At 43.0% G+C, this 27,206-nt stretch overlaps 1 protein-coding gene across 2 annotated transcripts in view; it reads left to right on the top strand.

Annotated features, from left to right (window-relative positions):
• septin12 (septin 12) overlaps window positions 1-27,206 on the top strand; it is a 67,244-nt gene that overhangs the window by 14,501 nt on the left and 25,537 nt on the right. Inside the window, exon 1 of one of the 2 annotated variants that reach the window (XM_061224397.1) lies at window positions 19,501-19,599. The exons of the other annotated variant lie outside the window; for it this stretch is intronic. The gene's annotated coding sequence lies outside the window, so the exon portion shown is untranslated. Of the gene's footprint in view, window positions 1-19,500; window positions 19,600-27,206 lie in introns of those variants that run through there. 2 annotated transcript variants of the gene reach the window in all.

Genomic DNA, 27,206 nt, shown 5'->3' with positions numbered 1-27,206 from the left:
GCAGGAATGTGTTTTTGCAAACCTTACAGGTTAAAATAAGTTAATTATTGTCTGGATTATAAGTCTGGAGAGGCCAGGTGTCTCACAAGAACTTCTTTTGGGGAAAATAAAAGTTATTTCAAGAGGAAACTAAAACTTATTTATCAGTGCATACCATGGCAGATAGTTACATAAACAAGTTAACAAAAAAAGATAATGGGGAACCTGGTGGTGCTTGTGGGGCTTCACGATCAAAATGTAAAAACCTAGACTGGGTTTATTTATCCACTTGGCGCAGGCTATTACGAGGCGATATAGCATAATGCATTTAATACATCACGGCAAAAACGAGGACCACTAACAATGATAACAGGGCAGGACAGAGAGGAGTCTGCAGCGGCTAACGCTAATGATGATCTGAGCCATCTGTCTGTATGGAAACAATAAGGAAATTTGGCACTGAGCCGACTAGCGGGAGGGGGGTTTTGGTGACCCTTTGGTTTAGTCTCTTGCTGTGGGGCTACACCACCGTTGGGGGTGGGGGTTGTGAGAGAGGTTGAAGGGTGCGGAGAGGAAGTTTTGATGGTGCCTTTTGAGTTTAGGGAGTTTAATGTTTCCCACTAGTAGAAACCAGCTTAGAACAATGAAGAGAGAGAGGCCCTGGGTGCAGTGCTGGGTGTGGAAGGTGCTGCTGAACTCAAAGACCTACAGTTTATTGCTCCGATTGATGCAATATGTCTGACGGCTGCTTGTAAATGTCCAGCCAAATGTCTCCTTCACCCCCAAGCCCCTTATGTCCAAATTACAATGTCATTCCTTAAAGCGCTATAAGTGTTTGGGTTCTTGGTGTGATAAATGAACAATGTGGCTCCAGAAGAAAAGCTTGTGTATTTTCCAGGCTCTCCTCTACCCCCCCCCCCCCCCCCCATTTTCCCTTTTCTTTCCCTTTTCTCTTCTGCTGTATATTTTGGGGGTGGGGTGGTGGGGTTCTAAATGGAAGAGGAAGTTTCTGTGCTACAGGCCAAAGGAAATGTTTACGGGTGAACTCCATGAGGCCTGTGAGCAGGCTGGACTGTCCCTAATTAGACAGTAGTAGCATTTCAGTTTTACAAATGTCTTTCCCTCTGACAGAAAAGAGGAGCGAGAGAGATAGGTGTGAAGGAAGAGGGAGTGAGAGAGCCGAAAAGAGTGTATTTTTGTTGTCTTGTCATTGATGCATTTATTACTTTTGCTGAGACGTTCCCCAGTTATGCACATTATGCATCTTTCTATTTGAGAAAGTGAGAGGAAGAGAAGGAAAGACAAAGGGAGGCGGGAAGGGTGAAAATAGAGAGCAGGAAGAAGGAAAGGGATGGAGGGCAAGGTAGGAGCAAGGGGAAGCGAGATAAAAGGGAATGGAAGAAAATTTGTACAAGAAAGAGAAGATGGTACAACAAAAATAATGCAAATAAGTTCAGTCTCGGGACGGCCATTTGCAGAGTGGTGCCAGGGTTAGAGGAGGCCCCTGCAGCTATGAGCTCAGCGTTCTCCGTGTTCCTCATTCACTGGGTGCAGATTAATGACATCCAGGGGAAGGGAAACACTAAAACACACAAAGAAGTCTGAAGAAGAAAGTTCAAGATTGGATTAAAAACCCAGGGAAAGGATTTGGTTGGCCATACTAAGCTTATGGACATCATCCGCTGAGGGCCATTCTGGAGTTTCAAGAAAACATGAAGCTGGTGTCTAATCACATGCTCCAGTTAGGTTTATATATTACATCTGGAGTAGGCAAACAAGTGTATGAAGTTTTTTTTCTTACTATTAACTACCCCAGGCATTAGCTGAATACTCAATTGCTAGTTTAACTGTGAATTACACACTGAATCGTACAGGGACACAAGCTCACATTCACAATTTAATGAAGAATTTAATTTGAAATACCAATAAATTATTCAGATATATAAATAATTAATGGACAGCCCACCGTGCCCACCACTTGTGTTAAATCAGGGTAACTGTAGGGTAAGCTTGAGTTTGAGTGGCGTGTGTGTATTTTCTCCACCGTTGCTACGACACGGTCTTCAGAGAACTGTTTGCTGGGTTTGGGCGGCGGGGGTCCAGTTCCTGCGTTCCTCCAGCATGAGCAGGTGTGTAAATGTCACAGTCAGAGAAACACCCCGCAGGCATATTTTTCTCATTGTAATCCAGCCCACTGCACTTTTTGACTCTGCGGTTATGATAAAAAAAAAAAAATGTATTTCTACATCCCATACCCCATCTCATCTGATGGCCAATGTGGGGTCAGTACAATGCAGTTCCTGAATCCAGAAATAAGGGGAAAAAGGGTATTCCTCAAAAATCATAAAATAGCCATAATAAAAAACAGATTCGCACGCAAACTGCTTTCTGGCTCATCCTGCTAACGCACTGGGCTTGAGTGTGGGGGACACATTCCGTGATTTGGTATTGAATCCTGACAATGTCTGTGTCTACGGCTGGGAAACCCACAAGATGGTGACCTAATTGGCTGTAGCATTGACAAGGTGTCAGTCAGCAGGCTCTTCTCCCTCCCAGTGAACAACAGCACCCCCTCTGGTCACTCAGGCACCTGCGGTCGGCTTGTGCCAGTTCCACATTAAATTACCTCCCAACACACTGACCTCACAGCTCAGTGCCTGGACTGTGGGAATGATAAGAAGCAGTGTCTGGCCGCACAAGCTTTGGATGGGGAATGACAGCTTGTCTACACTCTCTCAAACTGACAGAGGACCCAGGGAGAACAGGAAAAAGTTAATTGGCAATAAGAAGTTGGATTTGAAGGAAGACACTCCATGTTAACAGGCAGACCTACAGGCACCCGAGTGACCAGTGTTGTTCTCCAGAGAACAATGAGATGGAGAGCCCAGCCAAGTGAACCCTCCCTAACTCTGGGCGAGGCCACCGCCGGTTATGCATGGCTCTGCAGGGCTACTGGCCACAGTCTCCACTGGCACGGTCAGGATCCGATCCCAGACCATGGGTTTAAAAAAACTGGTTAAAAAAAAAAAAGCTATGAAAAAAAAACATAATGCAATTGAAAATTATGCTACAGCAGCAGGCCCATGTCCAAGGAAACATTATTGATGTGATGCTGTCGGGAATAATTGTAATAATAAATACCAGACCTGGCTGAAATACTGTATTTATTGGAAGCATTAAGCTCTTTCGACGATGGTGACTCCAGATGATTTGAAAACCCTCCTGCAACCAAAACATACAAGAAATCTTTTTTGCTTTAAAATTGAGTACTTTCAGAGGTTGGATTTTATTGATGTCTAAAGGGTAAAAGTATACCAAATAACTAGTTGACCCAGGTCTGACAAGTGCATCTGAAATGCTTAAAGCTTTTAGAGTGACTGATGGGAAAGCGTTACGATCCACCCTCCCGTTCAGACATCACAGTGTGAATCAAAGAAGAGCAATTAGCGGCTCTCTGTGGCTTCTGTTCATCTGAAAAAACTGGGTCGCCAAGGCCCTTCTTTGAAGAAGAGGAAAGAAAGATCAACAGTGTGTGTCGCGTTTGCATAAAGTTCAGTTATGCATACCTGCATTCTAGTTATATAGTTGCAATGTTGTCTAATAAGTGAGAGCAGGAAATACTTTAAACACAATATTTGGCAGGCCCTAAGATTCTAAGCATGAATCGATCCGTTCGTATGTGCCCTTCATTCCCAGAGATGCTGTGCTGAACATTGCAATCATCGATGTGTACAACCACCCACAAAACCACTGAGGCATTTGTCAAATGTAACTGTTCAAGATCAAGTTAATAATTTCTCACTTTTATTTTATATGGTAATATTCAATATTTAATTGTACCTTAATACCTTAGTACCTTAAAATTGTACAATAATTGCAATAACATAGTGGCAGGCTAGCTCTAACTGTGGCTAAATTTGTAGGCCAACATTGGCTTGCTCATCTATGATAATTAGATGGTCTCTACTAAATAATTACCCATTCCAATTGGTAGTGAGAGGAACCCATTTAATATGCCTTTAATTATATTGATGTAAATGGCCAAACAAGTATTTGCACAAGTACCATATAATTGTTTTTATAATGTTCTGTCAAAGGAGTCCTTGCCTTGGAAGGATGTGGTTTGGAAGTATGCAGACACAATGACTGTACAACTGATCTGGTGGATTGCAAAGTCAAAAGAGGACTTAGGTGATGCCCACACTCGTCTGCAGCCTTGGGTGAAAAGGGATAAAAGATGGAGTAATAAAATAAATGTTCAATAAATAAACATAACTTCTCGAAACTCAAAGGTGCCTTACACAGGGAAATGGGTACAATAAAGAGACAGCACCATACATAAAAGTCCAAACAACATCACTAAGCCACACTGAAAAGACTTACACATAGATTTGTAGTTTAGGGGTTGCCCCAAGTCAGAGTGTTCAATTTCTCCCAGGTCAAGTCAGAACTGAAGTGCTGATTAGCGTTTGTGTGCTTGTTTTTACTCGGTGGGTCTACAATCGGCAGATTTTAGCTGGGCCTTGCCAACAGCTGGGAAAGTGCTGATGACTGGGGAGTAGTACAGCTGGAACTGTTATTCGATAGTACGGTGAGAAATTTAAGTTTTTGAAATGGCGATTAATCAGTGACAGCACTGCTTTTGTCCAGTTAAACCCTTTTAATTAAATTGGCCAGCGGCAAGGCTTCTAAAAGCCATTTTCTTGGAAAGATGTCACCTGACGTTGCAAGGAAAAGACAATAAAACGCTTCTCATATTCAATTGAAATACAAGGGACTCCAAGGACTATTTTGTGTAATTAGATATAAAGAACAAATCTGCCTCACTTTATAAAGCTTATAAGCTGCGTCTGTCACCATGCTGAGCCCTAAAGCAGATGATATAAAAACCAACTAACTAGAAATAGGGGTGACATTAGCTGAGGAGGTAAGAGTGGTCGTCTGGCTGCCAGAAGGTTGCTGGTTTGATCCCCAGTTGAAGCGTGTTGAAGTGTCCCTGAGCAAGAGTTGCAAAGTAATCCATCTGCATTGCTACAGTTTATCAAAATGTTGATATGGGCCAATATACAAATGGTTTAGCCATGGTAGAGGTAGACTGAGGTAGACCACAGATGAAGATTCATCCATTTAAACTTGAATACTGTATTCTTCATAAACATGTGAATCCATATCCACCCAGGGTACGGTATGCAATCTTACTAAGTTTGAATTTTGTACAGTATATTATATTAATGTCATTTACATTAGTAGTGTATGAAGGTCCTATGTAGTACGCTCATAAAAATGTGCCATTACAGACTTACATTGACTTTTTCTGCATATTTAACACAGTAGAAAAATATTCATCAAACTTCTGCTAGATTTAAATGTTTTCATGTATTCATTTTTTTACATTTTAGTTATTTGGCAGACGCTTTTAATCCAAAGCGACTTACAAGTGCATAGGTTCTTCCACAAGTCAAAGCATCACATCCATAACTAGGAAAATACATAGGAAGTGCTGTTCTAAACATATAGTCATCATAAGTGCTATTTTATTTTTATTTTTTTGGGGGGTTAGACAAGAGGGATAGGGATATCAGAAAGGGGGGCGGGGGAAATCAGGAGGGAGGACTAAGGTAGAGTATTCCTGCAAGCTTTGACATTTGCTCCTGCAAATACTGACCTTGAAACCTTTATTGCAGTGTTTTGAAAGACTTGCAAAGTGGAAAAAAATTAAAAAGCTGCCCCCCGCCCATGTCTCCATCGCTTTCATCCATCAAACGTGAAATCCCTCAACAGGCTTTTGATGTCAGAGAGATCCGTACGTGTCTTTGTAGCAAAGCACACTCAAACCTTCCCAGGCTTCAAACGACATGTCACACGACCCGCTAAAAGACAGGAAACGCTATCACCTATAAAAGGCTGTTGAATTGCTAATTTGTCTTTTACAGGTTTGAAATGTGAGAGTGCTTGTGTACAGAGTTATGAAAGCATGAGAGCATGGTTAACAATGTTCTTGACAAACTAGACAAAAACCAAAATCGGCAACATCGTAAAAAAAAAAATAATAAGGCTATACTGAGTCAGCTTCAGTGACTTTTTCTTTTCAGTACAAAGATAGCTGTAACACTATCAGTAGAATTTGTCACACTTCTTTGCAGTACGAGTTGCTCCCAGATCCTGAAACAAATTGCTCTCAATCTCTAAACTAAAAGTACGGTCAGTTCTTGTTCAATCATAGACACTGCCCTGCAAAGTCTGTGTTGCAATAAGACTCCTTCCCTTGAACGCTATATGAATGAATAAGATTTATGACACAGTATATCAACAATGGGAGTCAGGGGTCCTACTTCATACTGGAGTCAGTATAGAATCACATCCATCCGGTTGTAAATTAGCTTGTATAATACCGGCGGATTATCCGTTCACTTTTTAAGTCTGAGAAATCAGATTACATTGATCTCAACAGAGAGATTTTCAAAGCAGCTCATTCGGTCTGCCATGTTTTTTTGGCAGTTTGACAAGAAACAACATGTGTGGTTTAAAAGTTTTATATACCCTCATTCTGAGTCATAGTAAATAACAGCTTTATGTGATTTCATCTCCGTTCCCAACAATATCTCTCACACACCCACTCCCTGTCCTTATCTCTGCTAGGGAAAGGACTGCTAACGGCACTGGGAAAATTACTTGGAAAATAAAGTGAAAGTGAAATGAATGGTTTCAATTAAATGTTTTTTTTTTTATGCGGCTTTAGCAGTTTGTTGTTTTATGGATGATAATACAAACTTTTAGAATCCATTTCAACAGCAGTTGCGACTCTGAAGCAGTTAAGTTGTCAATGCTGTTGGCATCCTCAAAGATACAAGCGATGACATGCAAGCCAAAGGGGTAGTTCACTTTCAGAAGTTTCGAGTATATTATATAAGTTTTATTTCCAAAGTTTTCAAGTATACAGGCTGTATAGTACATGAAAGTACATGTCACAATTCATTACCCAGTCCTCTGAACACAGATACAGATAATTTTGTTTATTGAGCTGCAGACAACGTTGTCTCTGAAAATCGCGACTAGCAAAGTTCTGAATGGAGGCAATTATTCGAATTCCCTCGGGTATCCAAGCACTGAAAAGCATCCAAATGCCCTCCGCTAATCTAAAATCATCCAAATACCCATCACGACTCTCTACTGACTTCCATATTTTCACTCCTTCACCCACTCTCACCTCTTTCTCCCACTCTCACTCTTTCTCTCTATCCTTCCTTTTCCATTCCAATCTTGCCCTCATCTTGCCTAATTCCCTTCTCTCTCTTTGCCTAATTCCCTTCTCTCTCTCACCTCCTTCATTCTCAGCTCCCCTTCTCTCTCTCTGTGTCACAAAGTTTATGTTGGGTCTTGAGCAGAGCTAGCTGGAGGTTCTCTGTTTCTCTCTCCCTCTCTCCTAGAGCCCACTTTATTCTGGCTTTAATTACAGTGGTTTAGGGAATAAATTCTTCTGTTGCAGATGTTCTACCCCCAAAGCCCTCCCATGATCCTCCTGCCCCCCTCACCGCCCCCCCAGGGTCAAACGTCCTCTGTCAGAGAGAGCTGGGGTCCTCCCCCCAAGCCTGCCTGCAGAGAATCATAAAAGCTCTGCCAGTGATCTCACCCGCCTGTCCCTTTGTCCATTTCCTTTCACATGTTCCGTACTTCTGTCGTCACAACTACAACTTTCTGCACACCTTTGCTTTGTTTCACATCCAGCATTATCTTCTTTACATTTATCTGTGCAAGTCAGATATCGCAAAGAAGACACTACAATTTAAAAAACATGCATCGGTTCAAAGTGTCCCTAAAAACTGATAGCCACCGTGCCAACAATTTTCTTCAGAAAAGAGTGTCATTCACCTTCAGGAATGGGTAAGGTCTTTTTCTGACTGGAGGATTTCACCGACACCCATGTTCAACAAAACCGCAGCCCTGGGGGCAATGCTATGCAATTTTCTCGCGTCGGCTTTTTAAGTTTGTGATTAGCGGGACAGACAACATTTTTTGACAGTTGCAAATAAATCAGGGTACGTTCTTTGTGATTTGTTATCATATTGTGCACAAATGATTACACAGCAATTACAGTGAATGAAAACACAAGCCTTTTTATGAAACCGCAAATGTAACACTAAACATGATCTTCATGTGAGTTTTGTCACATCAAGCCAAGAAGCAGTGCAATGGGAGCAGGGCAACGCACCCAAATGGCCTCTCTCTGACAGTACTTCATTCTGACAGCAGTGCAGGCACCGGTGTTGATTGGGACATAGTTCATCGGTCACAAAAGGGAACGGGGGTGTACGGTGCATGTATAGTCAGGCATGCATCCCATAACTGTGGGACAACTCACCCAATTTCCAAATCAAAAAAATCCTAAGGTTGCATACGGTCAAAAGACTGACTGGGATCCTTGATTTCCAGACATAGAAATGTTAGCCACCCTAGCCACTTGAAGCCAATTGAGACCCTCACAAGCATTTTTTGAATCACATGCATTTTTAAATCAAATGTATCTGGAAAAAACTACGCTGGTTAGAAATATGAGAACTCAGGAATGTATAGACGTATAGATTTTTTAAAGTGTTTTGACATTTGGTGAACTGAGCTAAACATTAAAGGAGGGTTAAATTTAAGTCAATAGTCATTGGGGCCTCCAGGGGAGAAAAGACCCAGAGCGACAGGCACTACTATGTTCAAATGGAGAATTACACACATTGACTGTAAATTTGACAGCAGGACAAAAATGTTCATATACATGCATATATCTTAAAGGCAAAACAGCTGGATTCTCAATAATTTTTCCCTATCTTTTTAAGCAGGATACACAAGACACTGTACAGTTTCCTGTCTCAGATGATTCACAGCTTGGAATAATTTCTCGCTCCTGCGGTTTTAAGAGCAGAGTTGAGTAGCACTTGGTACCATTTATCTCTCTCTGTCTCTCGTTCTTCGTAGTAAAGAACTCAAATGTAATTCAGCCATTCTGTCAGCATAGCCAGCAGCCATACTACCATAACCTTCTGGCTGAACATACACCATTCAATGTTCAATGTTCAATTCATTCTGAGACGGAACATTTTATTCTATGGTCTCGGTTATAACAGTATTGAATCAATAAACACCTATTACCTTTGGGCCTGAAAAGTACTTGGCCAGAAGTGCATCAAATAAAAGGAAGTTACTGCAGGAAGTGGTGTTGGTGGGTTACCATGGGAAATTCTCTCCTCAAGGACAAAGCAGAAATCCAGTGGTCCGGTGCAGTGACAGGAACGCTATATTTCAGGAGCCGATGTCTTTTGGATGAAATGTAAACTGAAGGCCCTGACTCAACCCTATGGCATTGAATGCAAGGAACAAGGCCTTCCTCAAGGTTCACCTATTTAACTGGATTCATAACGCCTCTCGACCTCACGTGATATGTGATGAGGTTTCCGGCTTAAAATGGATACCATGCAACACTTGTGGGTTTGGGTGCCACACATTGGTGGTGGTTGAGTCGAGTTTCCCTCTCTTCACTGTAAAGCACTTTGTGACCCTGAGATGAAAGGCAATGACATTTTTGTTCTGTATTTGTCAATCAACAAAGTTCGCACTTTTTTTCAGAGCCATAAATCTGGGTAGATTTATTAGTAATGCAAGTAAAGTCACACACTAAAGTGTGACAAAAATTGCACTTTATTCTATGAAATTACTATTTACAGTGCTATTATGCTATTATCATGCCCAAAGAACAAAACCAGTATTGTTAACAGCCTGCTTTCTGTGTGGATCTGTGTGGAACTATTAATTACTCAAATGATGCATTGCGCGTTTACATTTATGGGTATACAGACTTGTAGATTTCAAGTCTGTGATCTGCCAAATTGCATGTTTCAGCAATACCAAGGGTTTGTCTTCTTTGATAAAATCTCAACTCACGTAGGAATCCCCCAGTATGGCCACAAGTTTTATTCCATGCTATGCCACTGTCTGCACTCTGATTCCATCCCTGTCTGTGACTCGCCCGACTTTTCCACATCTGAATAAAATGAAAGTGCATAAGGACTGCATCTGCTCTCTTAAAAAATGTTAACAAAAGAACACAGCAGATTTGGGAAATATGTATCCTGTAAATGTTTGACTGGACAAGAAACAATTTGATTTGATGTGAAATGTGGATTGGATAAGTATGGGGAAAAAAAGGAAAATCCCTCTTTGCCACAATATGGTCTGGAGGCTGATTCACAACTCAGAATCAGGCTATTATGTTAGGGCTATATGGATGTTATCGGCATATATTCAGGATAGCATATTTTATTTTTTGCCTTAGCAATGTTGTCTAAACACTTGCTCATGTACAAACGTTGCCAGGTCAGACACATTCTCATGTAAATCAGTTGAATGGACTGATGTCCCATTACATTGCCTGGATACATATGGATAATGAATGGAAAGTAATATAATGCACCATCTCTTCAGGCTCTTGTAGGCAGCAGTGTAGTACAATGGTTGTGAAATGGGCTCGTAACTCGGGAGGATGCAGGCTCGGTTCTCAGGTGAGAGGCACTGCCACACCTTCATCACACAGTAATTAAGTCAAGTAAAAATGTAGCTGCATGTGTTATAGAATGTCTTCTCAATTACCCGACAACAATTACCCCCAAAAACAGCTCTATCCAAGCCGCTCTTTCTATAAACCATCGCTGTGCGCTGAATCTGCTGAACACGTGAGCTCAGTCTTCTGACACAATGGTGACATATTCCCGGAGCAGAAAGTACACAAGGAGACATCTCTCTACGCAGACAGATTTGCTCCGTCCCATTTACTTCCACAAAAACAAAAGGGGTCCATTAAAGCGCAGTTCCTTTATTTTGTTTAGATTTAATTACAAGTGCGGGCCCCAGTTCCGATACATTAGACACAAAAAGCATGGTTATGAGAGAGCACTGAAGTCACCGCTCTGCTTTCTTAGACCGGCAGGACACCCATGGAGTGAGTCACCACACTGTTCCATAGATACTTGGTCATAAGTGCAGAAGACAAGTGTAACTGTAGGTGGGCGTTCGCTTTGTGGCAAAATCTCTATTTACAGGGCCCGAACAAGTTCTTATCTATCACATCTTGGCTCAGGCGAAGGGAAGTTATACCCAGTAAATATGTCATCTTAGTTTACTCTAGTCCTGTTACTCATTTCTGGATTTTAAAGATGGAGATCCATTAGGTAAGAAAGTGCAAATAAACAAGTGCAGCTTAACCGTGTAAACAGCTGAGTTTTTTTTTTTACCTTTCATTCACAAAACCTGCTGCCCGTACAGTCTGTTGTTTGAAAGCACTTGGGATGGTTAGATACGCTGCGTGTATCCGTTTTAAACAAGAGCAGGATGTGCACATACACATGTATTTTTTAATGGTGTTAGCCGGAGGGGGGGAGTGGAAAGAGGAACATTTTTATTGTGTACATCCACAAGACTTTATAAATGGCTGCCAGAGGGTCAACCTTTTGTAACCATAATTAAGACGAGAACAATGATGGCAGAGGAAATATATAATTTCACAGAATAAAGTGCAAAGTGTTACTTTACTTACAGTATTAAAATCTACTGATTTACTGCTCAGAATTTTTTTGTTTGACGATTGACAAATGCAGTTAAGTACAATGTATTGCTTCTGTACAAAAATGTTATTGCAACCAAATCTGAACATTTTGTATGGTGTGCTTACTGCTATGTGTAAACTGCTCATAAAAGTTTTAAATTGCAAACTATTTATTCAATTCAAATTCAAATGAGCGGACCCATGTTATGAAATGGTAACAGTTAAACAGGAACAAAGGAGAAGAGCTATACAGTGTTTTGCCAGGGAGACTACGCAGTCCTGAGGTTACACACTGGCCAGTCCTCACTCCACAGAACTTCAGTTTGCTTAAAAGGAAACCCCTTCAACCAAATTTCCAAATGCTGCCATCCAAGTTTCATGCCACAAACCCTTTGGGAGTGTATTTGTCATGGGTAACTGCAAACTAAGGAGGTTGATAACACCATTAAAAGCCTATGTGCTTTTCAATATGATCTGATAGGCAGAAAGTGTGTAATTACATCTCGATAGAACTACTGTAACATCATTTTCTAACCGCCATGGGAGATTTCTATGTGTGGGTGTGTGTGTATGCCCAAAGAGAGAGCAAGAGAGTCTGTTGTTTCGTATCATATCTTCAGTTGGGTGTGCAGATCGACAGTCAGTGATTTGACATTTAGGACAAATTAATGAACAAGGAAAGGTTTAATCTATGTTTTAAAATGTAAATCATGTCTATATCAGTTTGTTAGTAGTTAAGTTATAGGGAATATACAATTATCCAATCAGGAGTAGATATTCAGAACATACGCAGCCTGTACATGTTAGGAACACATCACATGAAATTGGTCTTGTGAAGCCGTCATAGTGCTTCTCATCAGATATAATAGTGCCAATAACCCTGATAATGAGCACACATAAGCATTATAATAGGCTTAACGGTTGCACATATGCAGTATTGAAACTAGTTACTATAAGGTGCATATTGAAAAAATATGTGAAGTTTATTAAGGTATTATGAATGCAGCATAAAGGACAATTCTAGTATCACTACTGTTTTATTAACACCTAATTCAATGCCCAGTCTTTAGTTGTTGTCCAATGAATGCCTTCAGTTTCTTTCCACCGACAAAAGAATTTGTAGTGAAAACACTAAATCCCAAAAACATCTATATCACTACAAAATGGATTATAAAACAATTAGTGTTGCGGGTTGATATCTGAAATAGTTATTAATATTTCAATATGCTGAGGTAAAGAAAAACAAAAAACATCACATAACCAAGTTGAGAGATGCTGAAATGGTGGCATGGTAATCACAAACAGGATTATGCAATGGCAGGATGGCCTAGCCAGGGTGAACATGGTGGCCAAAATATGATCATGAAAAACACGGCTGTGTGAATCAAGAGCTGCAGAAGTCATTTTCATGAGCTGTTTTCCTGTTTCGTGTCAGGTATTGGGGTTAGCGTAAAGTGAACTAACTGCCACCTGAGTCCATCCACTTTTAAGTTGGGACTTGTTTTACCCTCATTCCACGCCAATGAGTCACGCCTTGGCCCTGCTGCATGTTGGTCATGATTGAACTGTTTGTTAGGCTCGGTGGAGCATTCAGCACCTACGCTGTCCTCAGCCATCAAATATGCATGCTGTCTTCCTGGGACCGCATCAGAAAAACCACCACAGCTACAAAGCGCACAATAGACGGGCCTGTATCTATTGGTGGCACGGCAGCCTCAACAGATGTCAAAGCCCACTTAAGGCAGAAATATACCTTCGGGTTATTAACTTCCTGCTTAATTAACCTTTAGTCAGGGAGAAGAACGACAGAGTTACGTGCCGTGTCTCCGGCCATCTTTCGCAGCTGTAGGAAAAGCAAACAAAGGAGTTTTAAAATAACCCCGTTTAATGATCGCCTGCTGAAAAAGGAGGCACTCGCTATTAGCGTTACAAATTGCTTGTGGAGTTTGCCAGTGAAGCAGTCGGGTTATTCAGACCGTAAGACGTGCGGCGTTAAAATTAGCGCAAAGCGCTAACAATGCTTCAGATTTGCGCTGTTTCGTGGTTACTGGAGTCAGTTAATTTGAGGTGGGGTGGTATCTGCATTCTCTGAAAAAGGAGTACTTCAAATAAGATTTTTTTGCCTGTTCTTCAAGAGGGCTGGTCTAATGTGGCAACAGTATCCTGTTTGCAATGTTTCAACAATTACATTAGCTTTTCTCTGAATTGTTGGATCAGGACAGAGAAAGAAAGAGCAAAACATCAATTAGACCGGTATTAAGCGTAATTGAGCTGTAAAAGTAAAATCCTGCTTTTTGTTGTTCTGGGAACAAAACCGCAGATACTGCTTTCATGAACAAACAAAAAAATTGTTAGCAAGTAACTACCTGCATTGTCGTGTCTGTTGACAGGAGCGAATACAAGTCCGACAAATTCCAGCTGTGAGCCATTTGGAAAGCACTGTGAATTTGGTTTTGAGTGCAATGACTAATTTTTAGCAAGCCTGCAGTAGTACCAGGGCTGCCTTGAGGCCAGACCATTTCAGTGCTCTGTCACAGAGGGTCCGTTGTAGTTTGCATGCGTGTCCATCAGCTGACATCATCATTGTCTGTTGTGGCAATATCCACGGACACTCTGCTTGGGAACACTGGAGACGGTGAAAGGCAGCTCGTTCTCACGCAGATGCGCGTAGCACACAAACACGGTAACGCGATACGAAACGGAGCGGCCCGTGTAGCAGCTTTTCCCGGGGGGGGGGCGACGGACGCCAACGACCGCTACGCTGCTGGTTTCGGGGGGCTCGCCACGGTCACACAAGCGGCCCTTTGTGCCCGCCGGCCCCGCTCGGCGGTTACGGAGATCCCGATGACACTGTAACACTCGATACGCCTGGCTTCGGTCAGGTCATAATGGACGTTTGTTGAGAACGGCCACGGGGGGAGAAGGTAAGACATTCAGACGTGCCGGGTGGTTATAAAGACTTCTTTATGGGCGCTGAGTCGTGTCTGTGGGGGGTTAGTGGTTTTCTGTCACCCCGCTTCAATCACAGACATTCTCTTCACTCTGAAAGTCCTCTTGTCCAACTTCATACAGCCCAAAATATGTATGTAGTTAAATGTAGCAGTGGTGAGGTCAGTCTATCAAAGAGAGAGGAGCTTCACAGACCACAAAATCAACAGAGATATACAATGTGTTATCTGACTCAACAATTTGGACCAACCATCTCGCTTTGCCATGGAAATAGTTAATAGTTCTACCCATCTCCAGACTTACCAAACCTCACGTCACACTACTTGCTCAATTTTTATCTTTCTTGACTGCACCAGCTGCCCCCCCCTTTACAGATAGGATAAGGATTTAACAGTCAGATAAGCTGTAAATTGCATTCCTTTTAAAAAGTCGTCATAATCTCACAACCAAGTATATAAACACTGAGCCCATCCAAAAAGGCAAAACGTTTTGTGAGGACAAACAATGAAGGATAATCGGCCGATTAAGTGGGATTTGGTTTGTTAAATAAAATGATTTGTATAAATGCACACAATCTAAATCATTTCCTTCATAGATTTAGATATTTAAAATGGATTGCACACTTGTTGAAGTCGCAGAAGAAAAGCACACTGAAGAGAGCTACATTCACAGAAGTTCTGAACCGAACTCTTTCTTCAGCCGTTCAGTGAAAAGTCTTCTGCGAATGTCATTATAACTGCATTTTGCACACGGCCCTCTCGCTCTGCAGGGAGAGAGGACGAGGAGCTCCTGAGCAGGGGCATCGCAGCGCACCGAAACGCTGATCGGGCAGAGGAATGTCAAACACCTCAGCCCTCTGGCATGCAGGCCCGGCTCACCTCGCCAGCACGGCTAAATCATTAATCCAGCGGTGCCTTTCTGATAACGCCCCGGACACGCAGCGCAGCAAGCCAGCGGTTTTAAAACATGTACCGCAACGGGGGAGTGTGTCGGAGGCCTGGGCTCCGTATCGGCTCCGCCTGTGCCAAAGTGTTTCTGAAACCCTGCTTGTGCGGCTCTTCTGTGCCTTCTGATTGAAAGCACATTTTCATGCGAGGCTCTGCTAGAAAGGGAAGAAGATAATCAACCGAAAGGCCATGTTTACTAGCAAACGCAATTAGATTTTTTGGTAAATGGCAAGCCTAGGAGGACTGAAGGGTCTGTTTTTGTCTTTATGTATTCTTGTGGTTTTAATTTGGTTGCAAAGGAGTGTAACTGCTTGGAACTGTGCAAACTTGCCTCTTTCAAAGCAACCAAAGCAACATACAACACACAACACACACACACACACACACACACACTATAAAGCTGACTCAATTGTGTCCAACCAAACCTCTAAATGCTGATTTCTTTATAATGCTTTTTAGAAAGCTCAAGAAAAAGAAAAGTATAATAAGTTTATAGAAAAGGTCTGTAGATGGGTGGCAGAGTAAGGGTCAATTGGGCTGCATATACTTAGCGATTGCTCTATTGGAAGAAAACAAATATGGCCATTGCATGAAAATATAATATTCTCAGGATTCCTTCTCTGAAAACACGGAAAGCAAACTCAAAGTAGATGAGCCGACAGGAGCGATAGCCGTAAGTTTGGACATGCGGGCATGGGCGGGGCCTATCCCCGACAGGAGCATCTGATAGGTCTTTTATCTGCTCAAAGAGGCTGATTTGGCCGGGGGCCAAGGGGACGGCCGAGCAGGGCTCGGAGGCTGGAGAGGGAGCCTGACGGGCTGCAGAGAGGCTGCATCTGGACGTGGGATCCTGTTATTGTTATTCCAGAGAGCACCGCAGCTCTGCCAGGCCTTGACCACCGCGCACACTGGAAATGGAACACAGATAGTGTTGTTTTTAGCCAACCTGGAAGGACCGGGAGTCGGGGGGGAGGGGGGGGGGATGGGTGCTGGGAAGGGGAACACGTTGGGAGTTGGAAACGGATGAAAACGAAGGTGACATAATGCACCGTTTAGCAGTTGTTTCCAGCGCGCTGATGTTTGTTGTTCTTTCTCCAACCGCCCCTTTTTTCTAATTACACGTCTCACACTTCCAAGCAAAGGAGTCCAGAACGGGGCGCAGGGGGCACCTGGTTGTGAACAGTAAAGTGCTGAAAACTTCTCTCACGCTACAGGCACACGAACGAAACGTGCTGTCAAGCGTCCTGATGAACGCCGTTTTTCACGTCTTGTTTGCGAGACGTGACTCTGTAGCGTGTCAACGGATGTCATGAACTGTGAACCTCTGACAAGGGCCTTTGTGTCACACCAGTAAGTTGCAGTAACACATAACAGTGTAAAATGGTGTCAGAGGGCGACTGAAGCGGGGACTACAGTCACTAAAGAGGAAATGCGGCTCTGGAGGACTGTGCACCCGGAGCAGCTGAGCCGTGATCGTGACGTTCAGCCCTGACGACCACCGTTCAGCCCTCTGACGACCACCGTTCAGCCCTCTGACGACCATCGTTCAGCCCTCTGACGACCATCGTTCAGCCCTCTGACGACCACCATTCAGCCCTCGGACAACCATCGTTTAGCCCTCTGATGACCATCGTTCAGCCCTCTGATGACCATCGTTCAGCCCTCTGATGACCATCGTCTGCGTGGCCCGGTCAGCGGAGAGGAAAGTGGCAGCTGCTGGTGCTGAATCAACAGAGCTGCCGCAGTGATGGGCCCAGACCCCTAATGCAACTGGACACCCAGAACTGGCGGGAAAAAGAATGGAAATAAGGGATGAAATTGGTTGAAATAAATCACCTGACAGACGAGCCAGAAAGGGTACCGAAAAGCACACCGGGGGGACACCTGAGACGGTCCAGTCCTGAGCGCTGAAGAGTCACGCCCATCAATATTGTGTGACCGGGCTCCGTGGGTCTCTGCCCTGTAGACACGGCAGTTTGTCTCTGTTCTGCCAGCATCTGCTGCAGGGTTGTGTGTGTGTGTGTGTCCGTGTGTGCGTCTGCTGCAGGGTTGTGTGTGTGTGTGTGTGTGTGTGTGTGTGTGTCCGTGTGTGCGTGTGTGTGTGTCCCCGTGTGTGTGTGCATGTGTGTGTCTATCCGTGTGTATGTGTGCGTGTGTGTCTGTCCGTGTGTGTGTGTGTCCATGTGTGTGTGCGTGTGTGTCTGTCCGTGTGTGTGTGTGTCCGTGTGTGTGCGTGTGTGTGTGTCCATGTGTGTGTGCGTGTGTGTGTCTGTCCGTGTGTGTGTCCATGTGTATGTGTGCGTGTGTGTCTGTCCGTGTGTGTGTGTGTCCATGTGTGTGTGCGTGTGTGTCTGTCCGTGTGTGTGTGTGTCCATGTGTGTGTGCGTGTGTGTCTGTCCGTGTGTGTGTGTGTCCATGTGTGTGTGCGTGTGTGTCTGTCCATGTGTGTGTGTCTGCTGCAAGAATGCGAGGCTGGACGTGAAAGCGCACAGAAACTGACACCAGGGACAGAGCCGCCTGTTTGCTGGAGAACATCTCCGCAGCATATGACATGATTACTGGCTGACCTGGGAGGACACAAAGAAGGGGGGGGGGGGTGACTTCATGTGCAGACATGTACACATGCACCCATGGAGACACACACACACACACATACACGGAAACATGATGTAGGCTGAACCCTCGTGGCCTTCTCATTCGCTGGGATGAACAGGAAGTTGGGGTCGCATACCAGACACGCACCCCGCTGAAAAACAACCCACACAGGGTCACACGCCTGTATCAGGAACAGAGACAGCCATGTCCCTGCACTCCATCAACCCCATAAACTCCACTCACCATGTGGAGGGGCAGGGCCACAATCAACAGTCAGACATATGATTGGTTAGAGTGACAGCTCCAGTTGATTCTCCAGTAGATCTGTGGCTGGTCAGTCCACAAGACACAGAGCAGCTGTGATCGGTGAGGCTGATATAGTCCCTGACTGAATCACTGAGTTGGTCAAGTGTGTCTTTTTTTGTGATTAAATATCACCAGCATCCTGTTCAGATACACTAAAATGTTTGTAACTTTTGACAGTGAAGTCAAAATACTCCCAACTTTAATTTATTGGAAGGGTAACTTGCATTGCTCGTCTTATTTGTAAACAGATTCTGTAGCGGTAAATTGTTTTATAATCAAGCTAGCTGTTTGATATAATCTGACATCACAGGAAATGCACAATATACATTGAGCATTAAAATGGAGATTACATAACCAAGCACGCAGTTTGTATAACCAACAGGGGGCAGCAGAACAAGGCTCTGTGACGTGTGTTACTTGGGCAATGGACCGACAGTTTGTGAAGGCTAGCAATACTATGCCTGCTGTTAAGGTGTCCATATAATTCTGTGTGAAACCAACTCCTTTGGTTGGACATAAGGCATTTTGCTTCCTTGATAGAATCAGTGTTCCATAGGCAACTGCATATTTGGCACCCCCCATGCACCTAAGATTTTAGCTGAAAACCACATTTGCTGGCATGAAACAAGCAACAATCCAACGTGCATGTTAAATGACAGCTAAATTACAGATAAGTGATTCCAAGGAGAATATTTCACCCCTCACACCCAGTAATTACATGCCAGTTACATCCTTGTGCCCACGCAAGGCCGGGAATAAAGCTATAACCTCACCTCTTAAATGGCAGGAGGTGGACTGGTTTATATTGTTGTGTTGGCACCATTACTTTGATAGCAGTATGGCTCTAGTTTGCCACATCGGGACATGAGAGGTGGCAGCTGAAATAGTCTGCATTAGTAGGGACAGTTGGCCTGCGTTTGTCAAGTCAGAATAAATAGGAATTAGTTCCCTAGTGAGGGCTGAACTTTGATAACCCTCTGCGGTGTGTGTCTATGATGGAGATGATGCGTTGAAGGGGGAAAGTGAACAGGCAGTGGCTAGGCGTGAGGGCGTGCTGCAGCGGACCTCTCCAGAGGCTTTTCGGCAACCGCTGCTTCAAAGAGTCCTTTCCGTTTTGCCCAGCGCCCGCGTCCCACTCTGGAGTCACCACTGAGAAGAGTGTTTAGGGTGGGAACATCTCTCGGGCGTGCACCAGCGGCAGCGAGAACAGCTTGGTGTGGACGACGGGCTTCCTGCGGAGTGAGTGTTTTAAACCGCCGTCCGCGGAATTGCGCAGGAAATTCCTGGTCAGAGGTCGAGCTTCGCAGTGCCAGCGACAGGGTTACGCGTGACACATTGATTCTACCCGTCTCGGACGAAAACTATTATCAGCGATGTTTATGACTGTGTCATATAATTATTTAAAACTCTGTAACCCTTACAGTTCAATGAAAATCTACACAATTTTAAAAGAAGTATCCATTTTCACCAATAAGGCTATACAAAACAGGAATATTATTTCCTTATACATTTTGGTTTACTGCCAAAAATGTCTCATGGGATGTGATCACATTTTACAGAGGTCTGAAGAGTTAAAGGTATCTTAAATGTGTATTTGACCCAGGTCTGGTTTGGGTTGTAAAATAACATTATAAGGCAATAAGGTCTGTTGCTACCATTATCTACTAACTCCTCTCCAGATCACAATCTACACGGGCGGACCAGACCGAGGAGTGGGAGTCAAACCTCCACGGAGCTTTCCTTATTGTATGAGTTTCACAGAGACTTGGAGGGAGATGTATGAGGCTACAAGGCTACATGTCATATTGTCAGACGGTTAGCTTCTGTCTCAGAGCCTATCTGTTTCTTTAATCAGTCCTCAGGTCACATTAGGCTGGAACCTTTCTCAAGCTTCACAAAAATTATTGCAGTTTCCTTTGGCCATTACTCTTTAATAAAAATAAAAAAAGGTAGGTAGGTTTACATAAAACCCCATATGCAATACAAAATATGCCACAAATATTGTGTGACAATCTTTCATACTAATGGTTACTGCTACTTCTCCTGGAAACAAAGTTATATTGCGTGAGCTACCTTTGGAAGTTATTGTGAATGTATTGGTATGTACACTATGCACACAAATCTTGCATCCAAGACACTGGCAACAGCCAAAATATTTTCTTTAAGTGCGCAGTGCATTTTGACTTATCTGGATACTCAAGGAAAATATTTCATTTGCTGCCAGTGAGTGAGCGATTCTCCTCTCCGGACGTATAGCCACATACTTTCTGGACACTTGGTGTTGGAGCCACTGATGTAATGAATCACACACAGAGAGGCAATCTGATTCTCCTCGCGTGAGAGGCAGGACAGATTTCACACTGTGCTGAATTTACAGGGCCAGAAATTGGGGTTGGGGTCCGGGTTATGGGGACAGGACACACCGGAAAAAATTAATAAATAAAAGGAATGTCATTTTAAAATGAGGGAAAATCTCAGGGAAAGCACCTGGCTGGACAAAGCAGAATGTAGAAATCTGGCCTCTGAAGGGCCTTTTTATTACAGTAGGATTACCCTACTATAATAGTATACTACAATACAAATAATAAAGATTCTATTGCTTCTTTTTTAAACTGCACTATTTATAGCAAAAATATATTCAGCATTATATATTTTCCAAAACACAATTACAGTATTTTGCAGCATAATTCATTGTTATATGATGTATCCAGCTAACAAGTGCCAGAAGTGGCCCTGTGTGAATCAATGAAGCTGCTTAGCCCTGTTTTAACACTGATAGGTGTAAAACATAACAGTCAGTCTCACCCTAGTTTAGTAACTGGGGTGGTTGCTGTCTGGCATTTGGTTGAACTTGAGCGGTTAAGATGCTTCTGTACACTTCAGAATTCATTAGACTACATCAGTGAAAACAAGCGAGCCAGTACCTGTGACAGCCATACATGCCCAAACCATAGCACCCCCACCATGCTTCACAGACGAGCTGTTTGGCCCTTGGGAGCTTGTTTTGGTCTCCACACTTTCCTCTTTTCCCCTTTCCTCTCTTGTTTTTTTCTCCTTCTTATTTCTCAGCCTCATTATGGCTGACTTTCATTGGCAAAGGTTCTCATATCTGCAATAAGTAACAAACTGAACACTGAACTGAACTGAACAACTGGCTAAATCAGAAACCTTGTGAAGTAATTTGTCCCAAACATTTTGGTGCATTGAAGTGGAGGGGATGAGATAAAAAAAGTGCTGTAATTATGGCTAAGGCATCAGACGTACACAGACGGTCCTGCCAGGTCCGAATATGGCCAGCACATGATTGGCCCGCAGCTCCCTCATGGGGGAGGGGCTCGGCAGGGAGGTTCAAGTGCCCCTGATCGACCCGGAATCACGGTCCAGGGCTTGGGATGACGCAGCTTGAAGAAGGCCTGTCGATCTCTTTCCGGCCACCAGGGGGTAAGGGTTGTAGCGGTGTTTCCTCAATATACATGGCCGATTGAAATAAACAGGGCAAACTGGCCGCCAAATTGGGAGGAAATGGGACAAATTTAATACGAAATAAAAGACAGTGCTGTAATTTCTACATGGTGAAGCCAAAATGTATAATATATTTTAATAGAATCTGAGAATCTGCACTTTAACATGTGAATTTTTTTATAACAAAACTAAAATTGTGGAGTCCAGAGTCAAATCCAGAAAAAAAAATGTTTTTGTCCCAAACATTACGGAGCTCACTGTAGATTTGGCACGGGTTTGAGAAAGTTCTTTTTTCGGAATAATTAATGAATTGTTTTGACTACTCGTCGGCGCTCTGTGGTTGAAAAATCGCCTCTGGACGTTGCTGGGGTGGCGCCATCAAAAAGCCATTTCCTGTCACCAAAAGATGAGCCGTGACCTCCGGACAAGCCCCCGCTGTATCGGGGGTGGTGTGGGTCAGAGGCGAGCACGCCCCTCCCGAGGCGGCGGAGTGGGAGCAGGGCCAGGGGTCAGAGTTCAGGAGAGCCTGGGGAACAGCAGGGAAGGGACTCCAGCTAAAGGAGCCCGTTTCCTCTCCAGCAATCAGGCGGGGCTTCCCGAAAAAATGGCTTCTTCTCCTGGACTAAGCAGACGAAGAGTCTGGCTAACTACATGGTTTTCATCTCCTGGGTCCCGTCACAGTGTGATTAAGTGTCTGATGTACGAGTTCGAAAGCGACACCGTTACCTTCCCTCACCGTTACCTTACCTTGCCTATCTCCAGAAAAAAGAAGAAAAACTGCTAAAATATTCACATTAAAGCTTGGCATTTTAGCATTCCTCCGTGACACTGAAGCCTGAAATTAATTTGGAAGTTATGTATAACTAAGCATAGGTTATGAATTTTAAAACTTACCAAACTTGTTTGCCTCTAAAATTCCTTCCATGGCTCATTTGCAAGTGCTTAGAATGTCCAACCATAAACTTTCCCAGGGCACAGTTTTGTAAGAATCACCCTGTTAAAACTGAAGACGTAGTGTGTGCTGATGTGCAGAACATGAGCCAGCATGTGTGGGAAGCGAAGGACAGGGTAGAACCACAATCTTTTCATTTGTGAATGTAGGGGTTCATCCCTTGCCCACAAAGGAGGAAGATCTAGCCCACTTCCTTGGGAAACAACACGCACATGTGCACACGTGTACACCATACAAACAGCCCTCACACACGCACACATACACACCCTTATGAGATCCCTTGTGTTTGTGTTGTCATGTAGGGAATGTCATGGTTCCATCTAACTCGGATCCTGCCAGAGAGCGCCAAACTTTGTGTATGTATGTATCCCAGCATGCACTGCCTTCTCTGCCTTACATGTCCTCCCTCTACTACAAGAGTGCTTTGCTCTCTGGTAGGGTTTCTACAGGCTGTGATTAAATTAACCCCTCATGCGTCAGGGAAGCCAGGGGAGTGGGGAGTTTTGCCATGTGCGCCACTGAACTCTGAGGAAACCTGACACTTCCTGTTTCTTCCGAAGCATTTTCCCAGCATCCATTCCGGATTAAACCCGGAGCAATAGCTGTGTCATGTGGTTTCAATTATAAGCCATCCCAGTAATGAAGGGGGTTCCGTGACTCGCCCTCATGGCAACACGCATACAGACGCACGTACACATGTACACACATGTACACACACACACACACACACACTCACATGCACGTACGCAGATCTCGGTTGAAGCACCCTGCAAGCTGCTCTAAAATTAAACTGCAGCTTAAGATTGGTTGATTGCTGGAGTAAGCAACTAATGTAGTTGGTGACAACATTCTGGCGAGAGATTCTTTCTTAAAAGGCCAATTCTGAAGATGCAATGAAAGACGCAGGCTTTTATGAAAGGATATATAGGTTTCATCATGTAGAACTGATAGCACTTTTTATTATCCCCTATTTCAGGGCTTCATCAGCCCTTAATACAAACAACCTACAACATCACTCCAGGACGACGCAGACAAGCATGTAGGCTCTCCTGCAGACAAAACCAATTGCCACAGTTCATGACGAGCTTGCACGGGGTTGGAGGAAGACAGCTTTACAGACAGGCTTAGGGTGTCCAGTAGGGGTCGCTGGTGTGCAATGAGCCGGTGGGTGGCCAGCCAACCGAGACCCTCCCTCCCGACTGCCAGTTGTATGTCACTCTGTGAGGCTCCAGCCACATCGGGCCCTGGCACAGTCCGGATTTGACACCAGTCCCTGGGGCCTTAACAGGAATAGCGACCGTGTTGTTGAAAAGCTGCAAACCCCGGAGATATTTTTTGTGTTCTTGGCGAGTCTTTGGTGTGTGATTGGAACCATATTTGTAATGGTTTCATGTATCATACACATTTCAAAACAGCTGTGCAGCTCCAGAAAAGCTGACAACATAATTTGAGCTGTTTAATTTCAGAATGAGAAAACGACATTCTGTGTTTTGCCGGAGATTAAATGAACACAATATCAACCACATCCTATTTGAAATGGCACTCCTCGCAAAGGAATTTCATCAATTCATAATCATGGCAATTCATAATCCTGATGGAAGTTTACAGTTAGTCAAATAATCCATTAATTGTAGTTCACATACAATATGAAGGGCTTGCTTCTTAACAGAATGGAAAATCATGAAATATCCTATTGAGGGAAATGGATGTAGAGAAACCCCACTTTATCCGCATGGGTGGACAATAGCAACAATTTAACTAGTTTTGGTAGAAAGCTAGTTGCTAAAGGTTTTTTTTACTTTTCATTCAAATTAAGTACTGTTTCTTTGAATCTTGCAAGGCTACAAATGACAGTGTAAATATTATGTTCAGAAAACAACAGGAATAACACCAAAAGACAATTGGCTCAAAGAAACAGGAGTAAGTATGTTCTTGTGCTTCAAGTCTGGGTCATTGCCTGTTGTAATCCTAATAAAAAAGACCTTGGAATACCTGTGTTTATAGAGTGCAGTGTATTACATTGGCCTTTTTCTGTTCAAAAAATGCAGAACCCAGCGTTAATGTGACCGTGGAGGAAATAATAGGTACCTAATTTCATTTTTATTAGCGTTTCTTTGGGGGGTTAGGATAGAGACTGAACAGACAGAGGTTATGGCCAAATTCCAATTTGGATTTTAGTGGGAAAACTATGGCCAGGATGTGGACAATTGGAGGTTATGTTTCAATTTTCAGTTACAGTTAGGGTGTTGATCAGGGTCATGGTTAGATTAACATTCAGACTTTAGTGGTATGGGAATTACAGTTTGGGTTCATTTAAAGTATTTTAGTGGCAGGGTTATGGTACATATATTATGGTCAGGATGTTAGTGTGAGGTTTGTGGTTAGAGTGTGGACAGAGGTTATGTTGGGTTAATGTTTTGATTGCAGTGAGATGTTTAACATTATAATGTGGATGGATGGGGTAATGTTTGTACAGCATTTTAGTGGGAAGTAATGTTTTTCATTTTTTTGTTCTTGCTGTGTTGCAATTACCATTTGACATTTTACAGTTGCATTTGTCTCTTCATTTTTGCACAAACCACTCAATCTTTGTTCAAGTTTACATTTTCTTCATATTTTGCTTGTCTTGCTTACTGAAATCTCATTGGGGCTCTTTATACCATGTTACACAATGTATGGCGATTAGGTTTGTATTATGAATTTCCCCTTTAATGGTTTAATTGTGACTTATCAAATTACAAAATGGTAATGGCTTAAGAGTTTCCACCCACGCTGCTCACAGGTTCTTACAGCACGGATTGGAGGGGGAGGAGTGTCCTGTTTTCTAGCTTTCCCGGTAGAAGCTAGCGGTAGTGGAGAGATGGATTAAGTGATACCAGACAGCAGGCCAGTGCAGAGAAAGAGAGAGAGCAAGAGAGACAGTGTGGGATGGGAATGTCGATAGTCTGGAATTGTGTGGCCTTAACCACTCGATGTAAGTGAATCACAAGAAGTGGTCACAGCCACTCCTTAACAGGAGAAACACACAAAAGATATACAAATACTATTATCAGTCAGTGTTGCAAATGTAATGATGATTTGCCAAAGCTGGTGTCAAGCACCAGATAAATAATAGTTTGAGATAATCTAGTTTTTGCAAACAACTACACTATTATTTTCAGTTATAGTAATTTAACTGTTCCTGATGATTAATGTGCAATAGTAATACTGTATTATATCTCACCTAAGCTCATACAGTATTGAGAAAGACACAGCATAGTCAGCACCTGAATCTGTACTGGGAAGGGGAAGCCAAGCAGTGTTGTCGTGGTCAGCTGCAGACATCGTTGGATACAAGCAGGAAGTCCAAGCACACAGGGCAGGAAATGCATTCGCAAAAAAGCCACTAGAAATTCTGAAACCATGTGGAAAAAGTTGTGGTGTCTGATCAATCAAAGATGGAACTTTTTGGCTCAAATGCAAACTGTCGTGTTTGACATAAACCCAGTGCAGCACATCACCCATCCCTCTCTGTGAGGCATATTGGTGGCAGGACCATGTCTTGGGTATGTTTCCCATTTGCGGTGATGGAGCCACTTGTCTAAATAGTAGGGAAAATGGACTGAGCGAAATACAGAAAACACCAGAAGGACATGCTGCATGCTGCTAAAACATTTTTTCCACTTGAAAATGATAGGTAGCAATGTGTAAATAAAATGCGGAAAGTCTCACATTTATTACATTTTAATTACTGGCTCAAAGGCAAGAAAAGGTAACAATTTTGAGAGGTAGCATACTTTCTATATTTCTATGTCCTGAACCCATTTCTGGTATTATTTTGCATACAGTTTGCAGACATATTCAAGTGCCACACATATGCAGCCGCTTCCTACTTTTACCCATGACCATATTCCTATCTTTCATGTTTGCCACTGTGACTCGTCTGATGCAGGTCTCAGGCATTACTTGTTCGAGTGGAAAACAGTGCTTCAGAAGCACACTGGCCTGTTTGTCTATTGTAACAGATTGTACAGTACGTGAAGTTAACCACTGGCACAAGAACCCTAAAATATCAGAATAACATTGAACAAACCCTTTTGTTGAACATTTAACAGACAATGTTAACCATGTTTTTTGTATATTTCCTACATTATTTATTCATTTGCAAAGGTGTTTATGACTATGTAATAATTCATAGAATGCTCACTCAGCAAGTTTTTTGGACTCAAGCCATGTACTGTACAACTATATTTAATCAACAAGCAATTTGTTTAGGAGGAGTTACCTACAGTCCAGCAATGTGAATTGCTGAAAACATAATTATTATTATTATTAGAATTCTTTTTATTTATTAATATAAACCCTGAAAGCTTACTATCAGCTATCTGATAATGTGAATTCTATGTTAAGTCTTCTCATAACACAGCTGGTCATAAGCCCCTGTCTGAACAGA

The sequence above is a fragment of the Conger conger genome, chromosome 16 (assembly GCF_963514075.1).
Source record: "Conger conger chromosome 16, fConCon1.1, whole genome shotgun sequence".
In the NCBI taxonomy this organism is placed as follows: domain Eukaryota; kingdom Metazoa; phylum Chordata; class Actinopteri; order Anguilliformes; family Congridae; genus Conger; species Conger conger.
This window is presented reverse-complemented; position numbering and strand designations above follow the sequence as displayed.